At 30.2% G+C, this 6922-nt stretch overlaps 1 long non-coding RNA gene across 1 annotated transcript; it reads right to left on the reverse strand.

Moving 5' to 3' along the window:
• Positions 1-251: 251 nt before the first annotated feature.
• Positions 252-3632, reverse strand: LOC135847816 (uncharacterized). Its single transcript, XR_010559237.1, has 2 exons — positions 950-3632; positions 252-526 (listed from the first exon to the last, which is right to left on the reverse strand). It is a non-coding gene; the product is annotated as an uncharacterized LOC135847816 (long non-coding RNA).
• Between the last annotated feature and the right edge of the window lie 3290 nt (positions 3633-6922).

Raw genomic sequence — 6922 nt, forward strand, 5'->3', positions numbered from 1 at the left:
AAATGGCTGGGTTTACCTATATCAGAAAACAGTTGGATTAATGTATCCGATTATGTTGACTAAGCTAAGAATGATAATGTATTTTTTTTTTTTTTTTTTTAATGTAATCCATAATCATCAATAAACTATAAAATTGTTACAGAAATTTTTTTATGTATCAGGAACATGTCCAAATTGAACTTTTTTTAGGTAGGTATACTACACATATATCAGTCTGTGTTATTTTCAAATTGAAAAAAAAAAGCACAAAGTTGTTTTTAAAAAAATTTATTTTCATTAGGTATAGTGCATAATTACAAATTCACCATGAATAAAATAGTAACAGTAAGAAAAAAATGAGTAGGTACCTACATATGAATAAAATGTACTTGTAATATTGAAAAATCAATGATGAAATAATTTTTTAAAAATCATATTGAATATGATGGTACCTCTGGATGTGGGGAGTAGACCAGTTTCATTGCAGACTCCACAGCTCGCTTAATAGAATCTTCAAATTGTTGAATTACAATTCTCCGTTCCTCCTCTAAAATCAATAATAAAAAGAAAAAAAAAACGAATCAGTGTGTAGTTGAAATTTAGCACGGAGAATTATGGGGTGGGACAGACAACCATGTGCGTTTCAGTTCCACCACTCACAATCCTGTTCAAATCTTATGTCGCGTTGCTTAGCAACTAGGACCAGTTTCCCTATACACATTGACATTTTAAATGGCTGATCCAATCCACCCACTACTACCTAGCAATGTAGTACAACATGCGTGAGAGTTGGCCAGTGATAGGTCTATAGTAACCAGTATGGTTGCCACAACGCAGCATACTGGGTATAGGTATGCATTGGTTCAAATGTTAGGTAGGAAATAATATGCTTACTAGTTTTATTCAAATTAAAATTATTAGAATAAAAATCATAATTTAGTTTAAAAAAAAAAAACAACACACATCTTACCTATCATCTCTTTTCTCAGAGTTTCCAAACAACCTTCAACTGCAGACTCCATCTCAAATGGAATGAGTTCCTTCATTTTTAGGTCCTTAAATTTCTCTAGTATTTCCTGGAATTCTGTACGAGTAAATGGCTTCCTTAAAATCAACTTTTTTATATAAAGTTCACCATCAAAAATTCTTGTTAAAAAAGTGTTGAAAATTTCAGTTATATCTAGAGAAGACATGATGAAAAATGAAAATAATAAGATAGGTATCACGAAATTACTATACAAACACCACCAAACTAACAACAACACAGAAATTAATTTTACTATGCAGTTCATTCTCGTATTTATATTATAAATTGTAGTCGTTCTCCCTACTAAAATGAACGGATTTTTTTTTTCTCATAAATTTTGTGTAAGGTACCTATTTATATTTCATGTCTGTTGATTCACTTTGTGTAATACTGTTCTTGCCTAATTTATAGCAAAACAAAATAATCAAGGTAGGTAACTATAACAACCTTCTAAACACTGTTAAGATATAGGTATGTAGAATGCACAAAAAATGCAAGATCCGAGAGTGCAACATAATAAAAAAATGTAAGTCTATTCTGAACCTGTTTTAAGACTTGGTTTTCTTTAGTTTGATGATCACCTATAATACCCACATCATAAAAATTGCATCATTGAAAGTATGTAGGTAAGGTTATGAAAGTTGAGTAAATAAACTTACGAAAATCTGTTTCATCGTAATTTTTACTGGATTTAATGAAATAATTTTCTGGGGAAAATTTGAGGTCATGTAAAGTTGACTGAAGATTTCTAGTATATAAAGCCTTGCAAATACACAGTACCTACCTATACCAGTATCTGTATTTTAGACAGTTCAGTGTGTTTAATTTGAAGTGAATTTATATAAATTTCGAACATTTCAATTGTGATCAGGTATTTTTGAAAAAAGTTGTGTAATATTTTTTTCATACCATGGCTAATGTATTAAAATTTGTAAAGATGTCAGAAAACGCATTTGTTCCAACAAAAGCAACTTTAAAATCAGCTGGTTATGATTTGAAGAGGTATGTAATTTTTTTTCTTCTACTATATTTATTTCTTCTTTTTTTTTCAATTCTTTATTTAAACCTACACACTTATTTTTTCAAGTCTTGCTGATTTTTTCCAATATACCTATTTTTAAAATTTTTTATTCATATCCCTTTCTTCTTTTTTAAAGTACCTACTGATTTATTTTTTCAATGTTTTTTTTTTAATTTAGTGCATATGATTATATTGTTCCTGCAAAAGGAAGGGAATTAATTAAAACAGATTTACAACTTCAAATGCCTAACAACTGCTATGGTAGAATAGCTCCAAGATCTAGTTTGGCACTAAATCACTTTATTGATATTGGAGGTAGGTACCTATCTAACTAAAGTATCTTTTAAATTATTGTAATGAATTTCTTGAACAAAGTTCTCTTACAATTCTGTAGGTGGCGTGATTGACGAAGATTACAGGGGAAATATTCAAATAATTATTCACAATCATAATAATGAAGATTTTAAAATCAAAAAGGGTGACAAGGTAGCTCAACTTATTATTGAGCTAATACTTCATCCTGAATTAGAAGAGAGTGATGTAAGTATCACTATAGATGAACCAAGTTTTTTATTTTATTATTTATTTATGGTATCTGCTTTTTCAGTGTTTTAATGTATCCTCCCTTAATATTTCTGAAAACTTTTGCTGACTCAAGCACTAATGATTTGTTTTAAACTTACAGAAATTAAATGATACAGAAAGACAAGAGCAAGGATTCGGATCTAGCGATAAAAAATTAGAGAAAAAAAATACTTTTCCATCAGTATGGGTGCCTCCTACTTCTGCTTTCGAGAGGGAGTTCATTGTTGATTTCTTGGGATTTAGAGATCAATTAAATAATTTTATAATCAAAGAATTTGCAATAGTATCCAGAGATGGAAAAGATGATCCAACGTGTTTCATAGTGAGTCCTCCATATTCAATCACCCAACTTCCAGAGGTAAGAAGAAAAGAAGTCGCATGGTTACAAAAAAATTACCATGGACTAAAGTGGGAAGATGGCAATATGCAACTACATCATGTCGTGAAACTTATAAAATTGTTTTTGTTTCATGCTACAAAAATTTACTTAAAAGGTAAAGAAAAATGTAAAGCTTTAGAAGAGCTTTTAAACCGAACAACAATTGATCTAAACAGCCTAAACTGCCCACCTACAAAGGAGTTACCCTTTTTAACACATTACCTGGATTGTAAAGTAGCTGTTCATCATCCAATTGGTAACCATTTATCATTTGCATGTGCCTACATCAATGTTCAGAAATATAGAACATGGATCAATAATGAGGAACATCCTGAAAACAGCAATCAAGAGTTGACAGATAAAAACACAGATGAACAGACTACAAGTCCTGAAAACAATCAACAGTTACCAGATGAAAACGCAGATAAAACAACATCAGGTACACATAAACGATTGAGAAAACCAATTTACTGTTGTGGAAAAGAATGCTTCCAATTGAATGAAACTGAGGTAGATGCTGTTGGGTGCTTCAAATGCGGAGCATATGGTCAATGTTACTGCAAATGTAAAACTTACACAGAGACAGAAAATGAACATAAGCTTGTGTTAAAAGAACTTCAAGATGACGATTTAGAAATGGAAAACCTGATACAGCAAATGTATGAAAAATGAAATTTCCAACTCTATTTAATTTTTATTGAGCCATATTTTATAATACATTTCAATTTTTAAAAATATGTAATATATACTTACCTACTAACAAATGTACCTACTCAAATTTTTTGTTTCGTAATAAATAAATTCAAGTTCTATCCATGTTCAATTTTTTCATTCTTCTTAGTTAATAAAATTTAAAACACAGTACACACCTTGAAACTGTCGAGTATGCAATTTATTCAACATACACGTCTTGGTAATAGACTGTTCGTAGGCACTAAAAATATGTACAAAAACGAAAAAATATGTACAGAAATGTGGGATTAATTCAAAACCACCCCAGAAACCGTGTTTGTATACTACTTAGATCGATGCAACATTATTTGTCAAATTACTTAGAAGAGGAGGTATTTCCTCAACAATACATCCCGTATGCAGAACTGGCGTCGTCCATGCTATTATGTCTAGTTGGGCTGGAAAATGTTGATGTAGATGTTCGTCGCATTCGATCGGATATCAGAAGAACCCACGAAGAAATAAAAACTGATGTTTCCACACTCGACCCAGATTTATCGATCTTATTTTCACCCGAGATCATGTCAAAGGCACCCAGACCTTCGATCAAGGTCTTGGAAATATTAGTAACTATTCCAGAAGATGAAATCTCGGAGGTGATAACTGGACTGAAGGAGCTTGGAGGAGATTATCGATTTCCATATCAATACAAGAGCTACAATGCTGATATTAGGAAATTTCTAGATCTTGATACTCAGAGTCTTTTACGTCTGCAGGATAATATGGATGAAATGGAACGTGTACTGGCATCGAACTCCTCGACTTCAGTGAATAACGAAGTACCTCCACTAAATTCACAATGAAGCAAAAAACTAGATCCTGAAGCAGCCTACATTATGTAAATGATAATAAGTAGCATAATTTGGTTTTTTCTGGACCATCGTGTATTTAAATAAACTTATTACCTATATCTTTATTTGAAGTAGGTACTTATGTCATTTTCTCGTGAAAATACCTACTCTCTGCCTTACAGTACAAAATTTTTGAAACCAGATAAAGCGAAATCGAAAACTGACTTCGAAATATATCGTCAGTAAAAATTTCAATTGCTGAAATTCATTTTTCAATTTCCGGTCATTTTTTCCAAAAAAATCAAAGGTCTACTTTTTGATCAAATTGACATAAAAGGCTGAAACTTGATTTTTACAACATTTTGGACCTTTCGAGTCGATGTTGGTGACGGTTTTGAACCATTCTAGAGCCTTCAACGGATTTTTAAATTCTCCAGTTTTCAAAAAAGTGCTGCCAAGAAAAAAAATGCTCTAAAAATCGAATTTGGCTGGTATTTTTGTGACACCAAAAACACAGCACCTAAGTTTTTATTTTCTTTAAACAATGTCCAAAAACATTTTCAACGAAATATTCAAGTTGATTGCAAAAATTTAACCAATTTTGATATGTCACATGCCATTGTTTTTTCAAAAATTTCAAAAACCATGTATCAATTTGAAAAATTGCCTGATACTTTTTTGAAATCCCAAAATTCATGACCCAAATTTAAACTCAAAATTGTTCAAGAATGCTTAAAAATATTTTCTTGTTAGAATATCTTTTTCCTCGCAAAATTTCAACCCATTTTGATAATACCCTCCCAAAACCTCAAAAATCTTGATGATCTATTCATGACTCAAGATGTTTTTCAAAATTGCTCACTCTTTCTCGTCAATATATTTACACTTTCAAAATTCCCAAAAATCATCAGTTTGTGACCAATTTTTAGGGATCAAAATCGTTCAAGAATTCCCAAAATAAATTTTCATCGATTGTTTTCAATGTTTCACAAAATTTCAACCCATTTTGATAATACCCTGAACCCTCCTAAGACCTCAAAAATCTTGATTCATTTAAGGCTCGAGATATTTTTCATAATTGCTCAAACACAATTTCTCGTCAATGTATTATTTACTCTTTCGAAATTCCCAAAAATCATCAGTTTGTGACCAATTTTTTGGGCTCAAAATCGTTCAAAAATTCCCAAAATGAATTTTCGTCGATTGATTTCAATTTTTCACGAAATTTTAACTCATTTTGATGGATCACACGACACACTTTCAAAATTCTCAAAAATCATCAGTTTGTGACCAAATTTTGGGGCTCAAAATCGTTTAGAAATTCTTAAAATAAATTTTCATCGGATCAATTTTTATCTTAAAGTTTTGAAAAAAATTCATCAAAATATTTAAAATTCTGGAAAAATTTTAGATTTTGAAATTTTTGGAATTTTAATTAACCTTCATCTATTTACTTTTCTAATGCAGCTCTAAAGTTTGCAATCAGAAAAAATATTCATTTGAATTTGTACATACATATTAAGAATACAATGAATTCAATATTTTGATCTTTTTCAAATTCATTTGATTACCAATTTCTCAATTATTTTTACATTGAAATGAGGTGCTCACATTTCCTTTTCCCCTTCAAATTCCCAAAATGAAATTTCAAAATATTCCCAAAATTTTTGCACTACTGCTCTTCATACTTAAACCTAACATGAATTTCATTTGATGTTTTCAAATTCAGAGAAATCAAAATTCTATCTAGGACCATGAAAAAATTCTAAAAATTCAAGTTATTCATCAAATATTTTCCTAGATTTCAAAATTCTAAAATAAAATTTCTTCGTATGAAAACCCTCGTGATATTGAATCACGTTTCACTCAATTGTGTCATGATGGTAACATTTTTTGCTGTGAGTCATCGAAACTGTCAAAAAAATAGTATAAATGCAGTGTTCGAATTTTTCCTTCGTGGGTCCAAAAAAAATTGGGAACATTTATAGTGGCAAAGGTTTTGTATCAAATTTTTATCTACTGGTCCTTTGTTTTTATCTGAATCTTCGAATTTAGCTTTGGAAATCAACGTAATGAATTTTAGAAAAATTAAGTGATTACGAGCGAATTATTTTTTTATTTTTTTTTTTTTTCAAAGATCACAAACTAATTTTTTAGTTCCATTTTCTCATAAAATTTTTAAAATCAATTGGGACATCAAAAGGTCATAAATTCTTGTATTTTACAGCGATAAAAATTACAATGGCATACCTTGTAAAAAACACTTTTTCGTTGTTTCATATTCACTGTTGAACTACCTATTAGCGATAATAAACGGTCTGCAACAAAGCAATTGAAAGATAATTCAATACGTCAGTATTTCTAGTTGATTACCACACAACAAAGCTAACAGTAGGTATAAAAACTAA

Source organism: Planococcus citri, chromosome 5 (assembly GCF_950023065.1).
Source record: "Planococcus citri chromosome 5, ihPlaCitr1.1, whole genome shotgun sequence".
Classification (NCBI taxonomy): domain Eukaryota; kingdom Metazoa; phylum Arthropoda; class Insecta; order Hemiptera; family Pseudococcidae; genus Planococcus; species Planococcus citri.